At 41.7% G+C, this 17,282-nt stretch overlaps 1 protein-coding gene across 1 annotated transcript in view; it reads right to left on the reverse strand.

Moving 5' to 3' along the window:
* Nucleotides 1-17,282, reverse strand: part of ptprn2 (protein tyrosine phosphatase receptor type N2) — a 122,870-nt gene that overhangs the window by 26,312 nt on the left and 79,276 nt on the right. The gene's annotated exons all lie outside the window — the stretch shown is intronic.

Here is a 17,282-nt window from a genome sequence, read left to right on the forward strand (position 1 = left end):
GCACTGTGCAGCTACAGGAGGTTGGGATACTAAAAGCTTGTGCTTAATTAGCTCCTCTGGTCCTGAGTTTGCCTGGATTAGGCCCTGGCCCAAGCTGCTACAGCTAATGGCTACCAGGGCTGGAGAGACACAAGTGGCCCAGACTGGACCTTCATACAGACAACACCAGTTGAATAGGAAAAAGGCCTATTCAAGTATTCAAACTGCATGTTTATTCAAAGAGGAAGGTGTAGTGTTTGTTTCACCACGGTGGACCTGTTTTAATACGCTGCAATATCATCTAAGAGATTTTTATCAGTGCAAAGAAGGTTAAAAAACTGGCTTATGTGTTGATAACTGGTCCACAATGATAAATTCCCCCTGGGCCACACTGATGCAGAAAATTTTGAAAGCATAACAGCAATAATTAGGAGCATTAATTCAGAAGGGTAATTAATGATACTGAAATGTAGCTACTGTTAGAGGTTTTTTTTTTTTTTTTAATGATGATAACATAAAATGTAGACAACCTGCCAGGCTAGTTTGTATTTAACACATCAAAAACAGGGAAATAGTATTTTTCCTGCACATTTAACTTTAAATAAATTATTCCTGCTGCTCTGTAATTGACACAATAAATGTGGGGGCCACTTCTCCGCTGTTTGTGATCAAATTTTATCAGCTGCACACTTGCCAATAGTTACACATCTGCAAAAGGGCAATATCAATAACGCAGCACAAATACATCAGCAGGATCCTAATTGTCTGCCTGCAATATTGAAAGATTGATGGGTGAAGGGAATCAAATCTACGACTTGGAAAAAAAAAAAAAAAGACAGAGCTCTGACATTTAGCCTGAGGGGTCTAATGGGCTGGCTGCAGGACGGTTACATCTTGTTATAGCATTTTCAAAACAAGACACTTCACCTCAGACCAGTAACAATGCAGTTTGACCTTGTGGTTGGTAATTGCCAATGTTTTAGTGGTGGTGCGGACGCCCAGGTCTTTTCGATTACTATGTTGGGCCTGACGGCAGTTGCTGTTGATTGTAATTGCTGTGGCTCGAGGATGTAGTTTCAATCAAGCATTAAGAGGTTAGACAACAACTGAGAGGTTTGAAGAGGCTCATATACGAGTACAGAGGGGAGACGTGGCCTCGATCCAATGACTCATCTGTGCTGCTCAGTGATCAGATGAACATACAGACCGCAGGAATGACATTTAGAAATTAACACAATTTTCATTTGCTCAAGCACTTGTTGAGAACGCAGATCTCCTCCTGTCAGCTTCTCTGACATAGTCACACAGCAAAAAACTGAAAATATAGAACTTGAAACTCTCCCTTCACTTCCTATTCAACATATTTAGTAGCGTTGTGGGCACAGGGAGTCACAGCGATGTAGTGGCTCAAGACTCTGAAACCAAAGTGCCCCCTATAGACCTATTGGCTCAAACCTGCTTTAACCGATTCCCAGCACTGACAAACCCAAGCTATTCTCTGTGCATTCAGTTTTTTTTTCTTTATTCTGAAAAAATGAGGAAAAAAAAACTAAAAAGTGTTGTTAATCAAAGTGAATCATAGACGGACGTGACTCTCTGCAATCTGTGGATCCCCTTGAAAAAATATTCAGGTAAACACCCTGAAATGAAGAGAAAGCGTTTCCACTGTGGGAGCAAACAGGCTTGAAATGTACTGCAAGCATTAAAGAGTGTTTGAAGGCGGTAATCGTGTTAGATAGAAACCAGAGGAGATACAGAAAGAGGGAGAAAAAAGGGAGATGTGAGGCTACGAATTACATTCATAGGCCTGCACAGTTCTGTCTATGAGCTTTTTTAAAATTATAATATAATTTTCTAATATGTTTTTATTTCACTATAACTGTCTTTCTTAAAAAATATTAAAAACACTTTGGGCTGAATTTTTTTGTTGTTGCTGCAAATAGCTTTTTGAATGTTAAATGATTAATTTCAACTTGAATAAATTTAACTAATTTTTCCCCACAATCAAGACTATAGATATATTATTCTTCCTAAATGTGATTTTAATCTGATGTTAAAATATTGTGGCAGGGCTTTTGCAGATAATCACAATCAGATTTCTCCCCTCATGAATTCTATTTTCTGTCAAAATTCTCGTTTTAAACTTGAGCAAATGCACTTTTATTGATCTCTGTAACATATTTTTCAAGGCTGCTATTTATGTCTCATGTGTGGAGGATCCAAACTCAGTGAAGTTATTACTCTCTGCCTCTAACAGGCTGTTCCCTTCTTCTTCTCCTTCTTTTCTCTTCTATTCACAGTGGCCCTGTTTGGTGAATTAGCCAATCTGAGAAGGAGACAAGGGGCAGATGGATTTTCGCTGCTCTGGATTATTCAAATGATAAGAGGAAAGGTCAGGCAAAGAGGTGTTGTTGGGGCGGCTGGCCATCCATTCACTCCCATCACAATACCTTTAAGCAGTACAAGAGGAAAATCCTCCTAAACACACAACTGCCAAACCTCAACCAACCTCAGATCAAGGTTTTAAAAAAAAGTTCCAGTTACAGCTGCAGGTCTGAAGGATATAAAATCGGCTACATTTAAAGCTCTTTCCATGCAATAAAATCAGAGCGAGAACACCTACAAAAAAAGATCACACATTAAATGCCAAAATTCAGCCTATCCTACAACATTTTCCAAAAAATCCCCCCTCCCCCTTGGATATAGAAAAATACAGGCTTCATCTCATGCTCTGTAAAACTGCTGAAATTTATATTAAAAAAAAAAAAATCATCAAGCTACTGATAGGAATAGTCAGTCTCATGACTTAGACAAAATTGCAAACTCTTAAAACACTTGGACATAATTATTAATTTGATAAGAAAAGAAATTAAACAAATTAATAAAAGCATTACTATAAAAAAAAACCTACATCATTGAGATTTCCTTTCCATTCATTCAACCTAAGTCTAAATAGGGACACAATGACACAATAAGAGTCGCGTATATTTTTCCATTAAATGCATGATTCAAATCGTAAGAATTAAGCACACACACACACACACACACACACACACACACACACACACACACACACACACACACACACACACACACACACACACACACACTCATACACACACACACTCAGTGGATTTCCCAGCTTTCAGTATCCAAGGTTTATGAGTTGAAGCTGCTGCCGGGCATCACCATCAACCTGCACTGAAACTTTATCCCCCTGCAGCCAGATGTGCTCACAGCAAAACCACTGGGCTTCAAGATCCACTTCTGCTATTACACATTTTTTGTCCCTGAGACAGGCTCGCGTTTGGATTTATTCAGACTGTATTTGCATACACATTTCCTACACTTCTCAATCACATTTTCATCCCATGAGGCTTCGGGGATTCGATCTCGCAGCGGAAAGGATGAAACAAAATGAAAGAGCACAGCTCCCACGATTCGCTGCAAACACTAAAAAAAAAATAAAAAATAAAAAATCATATGCATATACATCGGAATGAAACCCAGCTCTCAGCGTGGTGTTAACGATTGCTCACAAGTTTTCACGGCCGATCATTCACGGCGCCTTTTTTTTTTTTTTTTAACATACGCATTTGTCGCATTAAAACTTGCACACTGAAAACGGCACAAAAACAAGCACGGACCACACGCTCAAAGCCGGGAGATAATTACCCAAATCCATGTCGCCGGGCAGAGCGCACAGTTCGCAGTGAACGGAGGATGCTGCGTCTTGTATTCCAGAGAGCATGGATAACCACTGACGCCCGACGCAGCTCCAAGAGGCGTTTGTGCGTCCCGGTCGCCCACTCACTCCGCTTCTCCAAAAGTTCCCCTGCGAGGGTCCCATGCGTTCCCCCCAGCGCCAACAAAAGACCGCGGCTTCAACACGAAGATGAAGAAAAAGAAAAAAAGAAAAAAAAAGGGGAGAGAGAGTCGGAGAGAATAAGAAAAGGGAGAAGAATGTGGGATATGCCCGCCTGATTTTCCGAGCCTCGGAAGAATGTGCAGAAGCCCCACTAGTGAGTCCTTTCAGCGCCTCTGTGCCAATGAAAAGAGATGGGGAGGTGGTGGGGTTGGGTTTTTTGCGATCATTTAGTTAAGGCTGAGCCCCTCCTTATATTCAGCAGCTCAGGAGTCCCCGTCCATTGCACATGTCATATCCACTGGTTGCTATAGCGATGCCTCCACATGTTGTCGACAGTGAATGTTCAAGGAGCGATGCCTGGCTAATAGGCTTGCGGGCTGAGGGGCGATATGAATGGACATAGGGCTAGTCACTCATTTGTTGAGCTACTAGGGGTCTCTGTGTTTGGTGTGTGAATTGCTGTTTTCTCAGGCTCTCCTTTTCCTCTGCTCCCTCTCCCAGGGATTCAGTTATGTGAGCAGAATAAGGGAGATGGGGCAGTCTATTCTTCAAAGTAGGCTTTTGCATTCAAAGCTGAAGTGAGTACTATAATAAGAGGCTACCACACAGTACAGTAGTTGTAAAGTATATGAATGCTGCATGGGAGATTGGGTGCAGTCTGAAAAATGCTCAGTAAATTGTGTATAATTGGCTAAGTCTTTTTCTCCGCTCCCCTCCTAGATCTGCCGGAATAAAGAAAAAAGGAGAGGAAAATTGCAAGTTTAACAAGTTTTAAAGATAAAACTCAATAAAATGCTATCCTAATTAGCAATCAGTCTGAAAAAAAATGATCCAATGGAGAGCAACAGCTGCAGTTAGCAGGGAGAGAGAGAGAGAAAGGGGGATTATGGAGAGCACAGGGTGAGAAAAGGAGAAAGAAAAAGAAAAGGGGCGGTGAAGAGAGGAGAACGGGGGTCCTGTCAAATGCAGATGACGAGTCTTGGGGAGGGGGGCTGTGTGACGGGCGGGCTCTCCAGTTTATTTTTCCATTCAGAGAGCACCCCCTCCTCTACTCTATTGTCCCTCTGTGTGACAGCTGGAGTTGGCAATGTGAAGGGGAGAACAAAAACAAGCTCACTGTCCAGCCCGGGTCTGTGGCCGCATCGGACGCCACCCCACCTTCAAAAAAAAAAGAAAAAAAAGAAAAAAGAAAAAAGAAAGAAAAAAAGCAGAGCCAACCAGGCGGCCCCGCAGGGACCAAATCTGAAGCAGAACACACTCGAACTGACTCAACAGATTTTTTTTATCGCATCCCCAAAAACTCTCAAATACTCGGCCTAATACGTAAAAGCAGCTGCAGAATCCAAATCGTCAGTGTCTTTTGCGATATGCCGTCCGTAGCTAACTCTGATCCTTCCCCTCTTCATCATTTGGCCGACCTAGGAGTGACACTTTTCAAGTCATGCTTTCTGCACCCTTGCATACTCATTTATAAGGAATTATTCAGAATCAAAATTCTGTTTTCGCCTGCCAGAGGGCACAGAAATGGTCCAGCCACCCGTCGGTTTCGAGAGGCAATTTTTTTTTTTTAATATTTATTTTTGCAGGATTCAGTTAGAGTACAAGAAAGAAACCCGGCTGCAGTGCCCTCTGTAGCACTAATGCACAGCAGATGCAGGAGTGAATGCATGGTGGGAGACTTTTATCAGTGAGTAGTTTTTATTACCAGAAAGAAAGAAATAGTCTCCTCTGAAGTTAATCCCCAGAAAATCAGTTCCTACATTAAGTCAACCCTACGATCATATCTGTCCTGTTCTCTGGTGAACTGGAAGAGAGCCCTGTTCACTCTTTTACATACCAGATACCCTGGTCACCCACCTGTCAGCGCTATCTAAATCCACACTCATCCCAAACAAGGGTATTCCCTCGACACCGCAGGGGGATGAAAAGGGAAAATGTCTGTCAAGAAGCAGACACTATCTTTACCTTGCTCTCTGAAGGAAAGCCTGACTTTGGCACCTGTTGTTTGCCTTCGCTTGAACTCTGCGTAAATGGACACATTTTCACACATTTCAGCCACTAGTAGGTTCTGCACAGTACGATTTCACAACTTGTGTCACATCCTCCAGCGAGGCCGGCGCTAATGGTTATCACACCAGGGAGGTTTGACGTCGTGCATTGATTCATTCTCACAAAAATAAAACATAAAAAAAAGAGACTACAAGCAGTCAAATTCGGGGGCACGCAGAAGTCACTCTCGTGGTCGCAGGCGACGCTCGTAGATGCCGTCACGCCTCCGTGTTCCTCGCGGTAAGTACTTCCTCGGGGTAACACGTGTTGGAGCAGTTGCCGCGAGTCCTGCAAAAGGCTTATCTGTCCTCTTTCTGCACGGTGCCGCTCCGGTGTTTGCCTCCATGACACATTTCACATTTCTAATAAAAAAAAAAAGAAAAGAAAGAAAGATGGAAAAGCGTCGAGTGTGTTTAAACAGCGAGAGAAGGAGGTATGCGGCACTTCACCATGTCGCTGGGAGAGGGGGGCGATGAGGAATGTTAAACAAATGTCAGGATCAAGTGCACCACCTGAGATGGCAGAGCAGAGACATCCACCGATGCTCGTGCATGCGAGTTGTGGAGAAACTGATGGAGAGACAATATCTTGCTTTAGATATTTGCTCTCGCACTCGGGCTGCACGACTCTGAGTTTATTTACGCGCCTGTCCCTGGGCGTGCAATCTGAATATACATGCACAGGTGTTAGCGGATCGTTCTGGCAAAAACACACACACACACACACACCCACAATGCATCTGAGCGTGCACACCTTTGCCGGACATCTTCACCTGGACACATACAAGTCAGAACATGTAATATATTTGAGCAAACAGAGGAAGCAGGCTGCAGAGGACAGGGAGGGAACGCTTATCCGTGGCTACGCTCAGCCACTGGTCCACATACCAATCACACTGCAATGATATCAGCCAAAGGCTAATGCCGTTTACAGTGCTGCTTGCACGAGAAACCAACAGCTGCAATGTGTGTACCTGCTGCAGACTTGGCTAATGTGTAATGTCGTTACACCAAAAATAGTTGGGATTTCTGCTCAGCTCTTTGAAATGGGGTGCAATAAATTATTCATAATAATATCTGAGCAAAGACTGTTGCTGTGGCTCCATTTGGGAAGGTGTTGGAGGATTAGCTTCCAACTGTAATGCAGAGAGAAATGCATGCAAAACAAAACACATTTGGGTGTTCGTTTTTTTTTTTTTTTTTTGTTATTTCAGATCCACCAGCTGTTATTGTTATTGCTAAAGTGATATTACAAGATATGTGTGGTAGGAAAAGCCTCATCTGGGGGTTTTACCCTTTTCTTCTTAAGTGCTCCGTTTCCTTTCTTATCCTTTAATATTTATAACGAAGCAAAGCTCTCATATAGACAAAGGCAGTGATTTGAAGCCAGACTTTGGTTTGAAAGTCTGTCTGTCTGAATTCACAGTGCTACTGTATGATGGCATTTTGGTGTATTGTTAGTTGGCACAGTGCAGTTTGATTTTGCCCAGCCGTCATAAAATAGCACTTACAGTGAGATAAAATGTAAAAAGGTGACACTTTTCTCTCCTGTTTAAACTCCCTTTTTAACATCACTTAAGGTGCACAAAGTTGGATGACAGGTGGATGTCTTAAATGCATTGTGTCTCAATGTGTGTGTGTGTGTGTGTGAGAGAGAGAGAGAGATAGAGAGAGGGAGAGAAACACCATGTTTCCTGATGGATGATGTTCAAAGATGCAAAAAGGTCCCATTTCTGGGTTTTACTTGAAACATTTGAATTGCTGTGTCTCATGCTCATCACTTGCTCAGAGAGGAACCATTCAAAGCCTGTGTGTGTGTCAGCCATGTCATTCTGGTATTTTCCCCAGATGAGCTTGTTCAAATAGGCCTCTTTCTTATGTGAATCCCAGCCCAGGCATTGCCCATGCCAAGTAGTTCAAAGCAGTAAACATCAAGGTAAATGCTATGCCTGTCATCTTGACTATATTTAAAGCAGGGAGGCAAACCCACACACATGCACAACAATGTGCACTTCAAAAAGACGCAGTGCTGTGGCGTCATAGCCTGGAGTAGGAAATCACACCATATCTGTAGAGTGATAGAAAATGTTGTAATCTATGAGAATGACAACAATGTCAGACATATTTAGAGCTCTTTCTAAATAGCTTCACATGTACAGTGAGTACTGTAGTGATACCTATCATTTAGAATAACTATGGACTGATCTGCATTAGATACTGTAGTGCTACCACAGTCACCACCTGTTTCTGTTCAGTTTCCATTCACCTGAGCTTTTGCAACCAGAAGCTTTCTGTTCTCGTTCTTCGGTGGCACATTTTGCTGCATAAAAATCTTTGGTAATTTTAAACAATTGCTCCTTGATGTCAGACAGAGGTTGACAAAAGCAGCTTCTCATTTCTCGTCAGCGACCGTTGATTTGGCCTGCTGCTGAGATGACGACTGCCAGCAGTTTATCAGCTGAGTAAAACTTAAACCCATCAGCAGGCTAAAAAACAGTCTCTGATTGGTTTCTTAATGTTTCCAGCTGACTTTCTTTTAAATAAGAAGCCTCTAAACAGAGTCTTAAATATACACTTGATGGCTACATGCTCTGTATCCTGCTATAGGACCAGGGCTTAAGCTACAAAAAGCCAGCAATGTAGAGCTAGTTATTTCTTGCACAAAAATACTTTTCTAGCCTGTGTGGCAGCTTTAGCTTGTACTTGTGGTTTTACTTTTAACATTACAAAAGGAAAGGCTTTTCAGACGAGTACTAAGCAGCGTGTCTGGCAAACACATTATGCCTTCTTGCGAATGTGGTTGGGGTCGCTGGAGTGTAAAGACAAATTCAATAAAAAGCAGGACGGAGCTGTGGATGTTACTGTAAACTTTGATAGGACCAGTTTTCACAAAGTGGTGAAACACAAAACTGTGATTGTGCATCAGGACCAAGGCTGTCTTATTTCCTATGTAACCTTAAGCTCCTTGGCCTTAGAAATAACACTTGGTCACTACTGGAGTTAATTAGCTAGCCCGGCATGCTAATAACTGCTGCTTATGTTGGAGCATGTTCTTACACTTGTTTTGGTTTTGGAGAGAAAAAGACAACACCCCCCAAACTTTTTCAACTCCCTCAAAACTTGTAATCAAACCTTGCCCAGGCACTGCTACCAATAACACAGTAAAGCTACTTTGAGTGGCTACTTGACCTGAAGCACAGCTTTAAATTTGAGCTCTGATCTTCCCTTCTTTCTGCACTGGGTTGGTTAATTCCAGAAACTATGTTTGTAAGAGCTGAGTTGAGTTGAACTTTTCTTCTCTTAAGTTGTTTAAGGTGCAGCTTTAATTCCCCAATGGCTTTTCTTGACAGTAATGATCCTTTCTGGCTGCAGCTGTGATGACAATAGCAATATGTCGGACAGGGATAATATTTATGTTTGCCAAGGTGCCGAAATGCCAAAATGAATTAAACAAAGTTAGCAAATGGTGCTCACACCTAAAAAATTAAACTAACTCAATTCAGTTATCAGTTAAGGTTGTTTGCACTGTTGTGTGAGCCAGGATGAATTGGGTCTCAGATTTGCACCAATCACAATTGAAGATGTAACTGGGTTTTTGATGAGGAATATTACAATATTGTAGGTGGAAAGTCAAGAGACTAAATGTCCAGGTCAAGAACATGATCCGGGTTTGCTAAAATGCAACCCAATCATAACAGGCAACACTTCATTCTATTGTGCGAAGAGATAAAAGAAGCGCTGCCACTAAAAATCTCATCCAACACGTACACAGTGAAAAACAGTGAGGAAAACACCGAGGTTTTAATTGTTTTGTTTGAATAGAATCCACACTACTTTTAGACTATTATGTTCTCGGCAGGCTTTTTTTTTTATCTTGGGAAGAGATAAAACTGCAATTAATTTTGAAAGGGGGGAAAACAGTGAGACAATACATCAAGTCACACATGAGTGGTGGCTGGCAGGGATATGTGGGCTGCTGCGGAATAACAGAGGTAGTCAAAGGTAGCATTCATAATTGAAACCCCAGTCACAAGAGACTTAGTGGGCTGGGAGACTCTGATACTGGGACTGACAGTAAAGGAACAAAGAGTAGTGTTCGGAGGAGAGCGCAGTGACTTCATTGGGGTTCAATAGGATGCGTCCTCCCCACACCTGGGTCCACATACCATCTGAAAGCCTCTGAAACTGTGTATTTATCTACAGCTGCATGAACATATGGTGGAGTTGTATTCAATTGTCTCAAGAGTTAAAATTCCACCGCAATCTCACAAAGTGTTTTCAGTTAGTGCTGAAGATTCATTGGGGCAGATGGCAGGACAAGTACTGTACATTATGGTGCTTTTCTTGGTCCTTGGTGGTTTTGCACCCTCAAAATCTTCTTCATAGTGATTGACATCTAATTATTAAAAATAATAGACAAGGACACACTGTAGATAGATCAATCCCTAAGAGTTGCTGTTGCTTTAAGAAAGAAATGATCCCTCACTGGCTTCCCACCCATGAGCACTGCATGGGGGCTAAAAACAGGTCTTCGCTATGAATCCCAGCTCATTCGTTCCAATCAGCGCACAACCTTTAACGTTTTCAGCAATACACATCCAAAGTACAGCCGTTAGTTTGAGGTGATCTGATTGATTACAAAACATATGATGTCTATTGAAATAACATGATCTTTAAAGCGAGATACACATTATTAGTCTTGACCAACACTGAAGAGCTCTGACTTAAAAAATGATGTTAAAGCCTGTGTTCTTTATCTTAGCTTACATTGCACATATTCCTACAGGTTTTTATTCACATTCTGTTTGTATTAAATCTGAGACATTGACGGAAATACCAATTTCCTTGCCAATATTTAGCCTATAATGTGCTTTGTGAGGTATTTTTAGACACCATGGTTGAAATTCCCGACTCTGAGAGTTAGCCTCCTCGTCCAATGTGATCATATTTACAGGTGATGTATGTCATAAATGATTGCAAGCAACTGATAAGGGTCCAACGCGCAGCTTGACATATTTCTGGACCAAGTCATGGAGGAATTTTGGTGAAACACAACCACATAATTTAATTTAGAGCCGTCTGATCCCTGCATCGCTATACCCTTAGTTCAGATTGAATTAAGCTACTTGGTGCTTTATACAGTGTGAAAGGGTACGCATCTAGAGCCTTTTACGGTGTGTCCACTAATGTGTGAAAACTATATGTAGCAGCTCCGACAGCGTAAAGCACCTCCAGATGTCCTCCCACTTATGCTCTCAAAGGTTAAACTGTTAAGATTCTGTTGAATGTGGCAACCTGAGCAAACGATCGCACACTTAATGAGACCGATGACCTGATCGTCTAATGGTGAACATGCCAGGCACAGATGCTCACAAGCCGTGATGGGCGGAGACCAAACCAGAAAACAAGCATGCCACAGTGAAAACCAGTCACCGGACACTATTTATCTGTTGCAGTACAGTGTATTGATTAGGACTGCTAACCAGCCTGTACATATTTTGGTAATCAACACTTTTTTATGGTCACATTTCTACCATTTCAACTGTGAGAAAACAAAACACATAATTCAATTTTGGTTGGAGTATTCAGCCTCTCTATAATACAATTTGTATTTAAATTGCCCCTATGAGAATGCCTCTCAAGACACTATTAGATACAATTTTTTTCTAGTTTAGACAAAATGAAAACAATATACATTTCTGATCACGCTGGATTAACTTGGTTGGACGACCGGCGCCATGTGTCTCCGACTGTACCTTGGTGCTGGTGGACTGGCAGCGTATCGCGGCGGCCTGCCGGAGCATACGCCCCAGTGATCAGCTCCAGCTTGTGTAAGTGAAGATATAGATGTACAACCACAGGAGGCAGTGCGTGATAGGCTAAGGGTCGTATCCCTGTAAATGCACATAGCCACAGCCTCATAAATTCTCATCAGTGTCTTCATTAAACATTTTCCCCCTGTTATCACCATGACAACGCTGGTCCAGCGTGCGCCCACGGGGAGAGGCGAGTGTGTCTGTGTGTAACCCCGGGGGTTACTGAGGGGGTAACTTGGCACGGACGCCACCTCTTCTCCTCCTCCTCCTCCTCCTCCTCCTCCTCCTCCTCTCTGCACTGACTGTGTCTGGACTGGAGGCAGGCGCTCTGATTTCTCTCTTTAATTACTGCTAATCGGAGGAGCCGCAGCCCCTGCTAATGAAGCCACACCAATCAGCTGGGGGAGAGTCAGGGGCCTCACGCTGCAAAACAATCCTCTGCATGAACAGAGCTGACACTGCCTGCCCAGAGCCGCGAGCCTCCCCGCGTGTCTCGCTGTCTGTCTGTCTGTCTCACAGCTCCAGCAGTTTTGTAAGAGTAGTCTGGCCCCGAGTCAAACCGAGCAGTGCTGCTTGTTGAAAGGAACCTCTGTGAATCCCTAATGAGACTGCTGCCACAACTGTAGTATGGTATCAGCCTCCTGTTTGCCACTCACATCTCCAGACGCTTCACGACGCAACCTCCGACAACAATACAAAGTATGGCTGATCAGAAATTCTGAAGGCAGAATTAATTATGATTTATGTCAAGATTCTGATGGCACTGTAACGTAATAAAGCTTTGACGGCTCATTATTGTAAATGTATATAATCAATCTAGCCTATTTTCACCCACAAACATAATTACACTGTACTGCTGTTGAGAGGTTGCGATGATGTCTTTTCTTTCCTCCTTCTGCAACGTGAATAATGTAATGAACAGTGACTGACATGTGATTGCATGTGTTGAGACCAAGTCAGCCTTTTGCCTTGCTGTTTCCAACAATGAAATGTAATTTCTTCTATTAGTTTGTGTTGATGAAGGTACAAATAATGACTTCTTTTTTTTTTTTTACAGCCTCAAAGTAGGAGACATTCAGCTTTCCTGATGCATTTATTCATGTTCCAGATAAAATGTATACAAATGTTCATGGTTTGGATGAAACTGTAGGAAACGATTATAGGCCAAATCAAGGCAAATGTTAGGCAGTTCTGCTACTGTGTATGTTTTTAGGCTGCAGACATGTTTTCCTTGTCAGTTTGGGCTTTCAGAGTCTATAAATCAGCTTTTGTGGAACATGTAGCAGCTTCTGTTCATGAGCAGAGAATCCCATTTTCGTACAGGTATCCAACTGCACCACGCCGGGTGTTAGATGCATCTGTGCATTTGCTGCTAACACCCAACATGACAAGCATGCTTGTGAATGTAAATAGGCATGTTGGCAACCACGTATACACATGGACATGGCTGTGATATGTAAAGCGAAAATCCCATCACAGCAGGATGTTTCTCCAGTTCACAGCACAATATCAGCTTCAGATCTGTGCCTCTGCTTTTTACTTGAACACTGAGGCCACATTCGCAATGATTACATTATATATCAGGATGAAAGACAACATCCATTACAGCAAACACATTAAAGAAATATCTTCTGTTCACATGGCCAAAGGGTCTAATTAGTCTTAGTTATTGAAAGCTGCCAGAGTAACATTATTAGACCAAATTAAATGGCAGGTACAGAGTTGAGTAAAGGGGGAAAAACATCACAGTTTCAGCTTCAAGTGTCCTCAGTAGTTGTGATTTAAATGCATATTGTGACTGCCCAGAGAATATCACATTTCTCCAAACCCTGTGATTTTGAATTTCTCAGAAAGGCTGGAGGATTAAGGAGAAAAGTCACCCACTTTTGAGAATCTCACTTAAGCCAAACAAAACATTCAAACCCGCATTGGATTAGCTAAAGATGTGTGTCACAAACTGAACAAAAAGCTGCTTCTCTTAATGAATAAAAAGATGCATTTTAAAGATACACAGTATCCAGTAGAATGAACATATGAATAAGCATCTATTAATGCTATACTGGGTTGTGTATATGACTCAGCTGAAACCTTATATATTGTAGGTTTAATATGGAGAATATCTGTCACTTTAGTGTCATGTATTACACATTGTTATAATTACACCTTAGTGTTGCTTCACTGTGAACACAACCAGTAGACGTAAGGTCACTTTGCAGAGGGGTCTGGTTTAATTTCATGCTTTATCACCACAGATGGAAGATATTCATACGGCCTACGAAGTCAAGGTCATCATATAAAAGACCATAACAGCCCATCAAGCAACTTAGTTGACCTTGCCATGCAGAAAGTAACTAGCAGTTACAGCAGGGTTCACAATTACAGTCAATTAAAGTCAATAAAAGATGATATGACAGTTGATTACATTTAATTTACCGAGAGCAAAGTGGTTTCCGTATTGTGTGCCCACTGAGCAATAATTAATCTGCTGCCTCAATCAACCACAAACTTAAAATGTGTTGTTAAAAAAGACAGTAATGACTAATTCATGGCTGTAAATGAACATATGATTTTATTCTTTAATGTGTCATTTTCTGAATATCACATCCAGATGATGGTTATTTATTGCTATTTTAATATTAATTCTCATTTCAATGTCCTCCTCACCTAAACTCAAAGACCTCTACCTGCTTCTCTGACAATAAAACCAGAAGATACAAAGGACTAAAAGTGGCCAAACAGTTGCAAATAGCGTCATTTTGTTGTGATGTTAAAAAGATTTCCATAGGCCACTGGTTAGCCTGCAGCAAGGGCTTTTCCTGCTGTTGTCAGTGCTAAGGTGCCAGATGCGCTAGGCAAGTAGCCGCATGATAAATGGCAGAAGGTGAGAGCTCTGTGGCCGGGACCGGGTGCACGCTGCCCCTGCATCCCACTGCCAGTCTCTTGGCATGCGGCTTGTCAGGCCAAATGGCAGCCGCATCCCCCTTCAACGCTGACATTTAAAACCTCTGCCATGCTATCCAGCTGTGGGCACCGCAGGTCCCCCATACCCTCAGCCTCCCCCAGGCACCCAGCCCTCAACCCCGCTACTGCCGCTGCCAGACTCCAGTCAACAAATTACCATAAAGAGGCAATGCTTTAGTTCAAACAAGTGTAGCATCATTTACAATGAAAGCGCAGGACGTGCTCATGGTGGTCGATCTGAGTTAGTTGCTATAAATCGTTTCTTTCTTTTCTTATTTACACATCTTCTACATTGATGAGATGGTGATGACAAAACTTTTTGCCTTGGACGACTTTGCCTCAGTGTGTTAGCTTGATAAGTAGCCATCTTTATTTAATGGCCTTTTATGGGATTTGCATTAAAAAAACAAGTCAGGTTGAATATATTTAAAGCAAACTAGGATGGTGTGGCAATAATACTATGTTATATGTTGTATGATGGATGTAGCAACAATAACTAACAGAGAAATTGGTGCAATACTTAGAATAAACCCAAAAATAGCTACTAAAGTTAACAGATCAAATAATTGTATAAAGCATTATGTGTGGTTTTATAACACAGTGTGTCTAGAAAAATAATTATGACAAGAGGTCCAACCCTGCAATACATTAAACTGAATTCATACCGTATTAATTTTGAGATATACACAGCTCCAGTGACAGTCAAAGAAATAAAGATCTTTCTCAGTAACATCTAGAATCATAGGCCACGGACAGCAGGGGTACTGAGTTCAATGATCGCCACATTGGGGATTTAGTGTGATGAATATGGAGGGGGAGCAGCAGGCAGCTCCTATTTCCTCTTAAAATACACCAAGCAGGTCAACCTGCACCCACAAGGATGTCATTAGATATTATTAAGATATTAAGTCTGCTTTTAATGCTCTGAGTCATGGAAGTATCCAAATTCTGAATCAGAATCTGAGGCACTCCGGATATCTCTCTATAGCCCCAACGCCACAGGTTAGGCAGGAATACGCTAAAGCTCAGGTGTTAAACTCCAGAAAAATGTTCCCTGAGATTTGAACCACTGAAATCTGATGCTGAAACGTTCTGGTAAAAACGTATTTATACCTTATATGAATCATTTCTAAGTTTTCTTATTCAATGCTGCACAGCTACTACTGTATGTCCATTGCAGAAACAATACATTTAAAAAAAAGTGAAAGGCTTTTTTTTGCTAGCAAGTTAGTGACGAGGCTCAAAGACCACTTTCAAAGGCCGTTCAACAAACATGAAGGTTTCTATCTTTATGTTTGTTGAATGGCGACTGTAGAAGAGGACGTAGTTTGTTATGTTTTGAGGTTAACTTGATGAGCTTGATAACTGATTAAGTGTTGTTAGTCCATATTGAAGCTAAGATGCCAAAGTCTGCCATAGTCCTTGGTTGTGTCTGTTTTTGTTGACTGATGGTTTCATTGAGTGGTTTGGGCCTTTATAACAGCATTATGTTTACTTAGTTCTGATATTTTACAGAGAAAAACTGTTATGTAGTAGTTAATGAATGAAATATATTCATTAAATGTGTATTCATTAAATCAGTAGCTGCCGTCCTACTCTGGGCTGAAACAAACTTGAACTGGGACCTTGGATCTCCAGAGCACCTGCACAACCTTGAATTATTGTGTGAAATGACTAGAAAAGAATATTAAATGACTATTTTCTCAAATACATCATCACAGCCTGATGATTTATAAAAGTGAACGAGTTTTACCACTCGGTTTTTGCTTATATTTTATCTAAACCTCCAGAACAACTCTAAAACTACTGGCCTTGAGTTGTTGTTTTTTTCCAGGAAGAGATGAGTAGGGGAAAAAAAATGTATTTAATACCTTGCAAAAGGCGTAAGAATTGCCCTTCAACAAGCTGAGTAAAAATACCACTGTCAGCTACACACAGTAACCGAACCACTCTTTAACAAAGGCAGCTGAACATAAAAGACGCAAAAGGTAGGAGAGTAAACACTTTACATTCTGACACTCATTAAAAACAGACAAGTCCACCCTTACCGGAGGGAGAGCACGCGTCATGATATAGAGAGAGGCAAATACCAAACTGCATGGCATGGTATCAAAGACATTTCTGCGGTCCAAAGGTCAGGTGATGGTAAAAGGTTGCTGAGAAACTGAGCTGCTGGATGGTCTTTCATCTGTGGGAGGCAGCTGCAGTCTCCAAAGAGGCAGTGTTACTCAGGGCTGCAGGCACAGTGGGGCTGCTCCAATATGACATTTCACATCCAGATCTGCCACAGTAATGGCATTTTAGCCACTTTTAAAACAGCCAGATTGGCCTTCCTGCACTGCTGAAATTTTTATAGGTGACAATTTTTTTTATTGTTTGGATTTATTACAGAGTCTGAAGGAGATTGGATAGGTTGTCAATGTGGAGACGGCAATTGAGGGCCAATGTGAAAATGACTGGATGATATGATACACATACTGTACACATAAGGGCCGGATATACACTATACGACAAAAGGAGGGGTAGAACATGTATGCCTCGTTGTGCAAAGCCACTCTTATTTCCTCTGAGGAGCTACACTATAATAAGAATAAAAGATCACAAAATTAA

This window comes from Trachurus japonicus, chromosome 20, assembly GCF_045865225.1.
Source record: "Trachurus japonicus isolate A0001 chromosome 20, Traja_1.0".
NCBI classification, from domain to species: domain Eukaryota; kingdom Metazoa; phylum Chordata; class Actinopteri; order Carangiformes; family Carangidae; genus Trachurus; species Trachurus japonicus.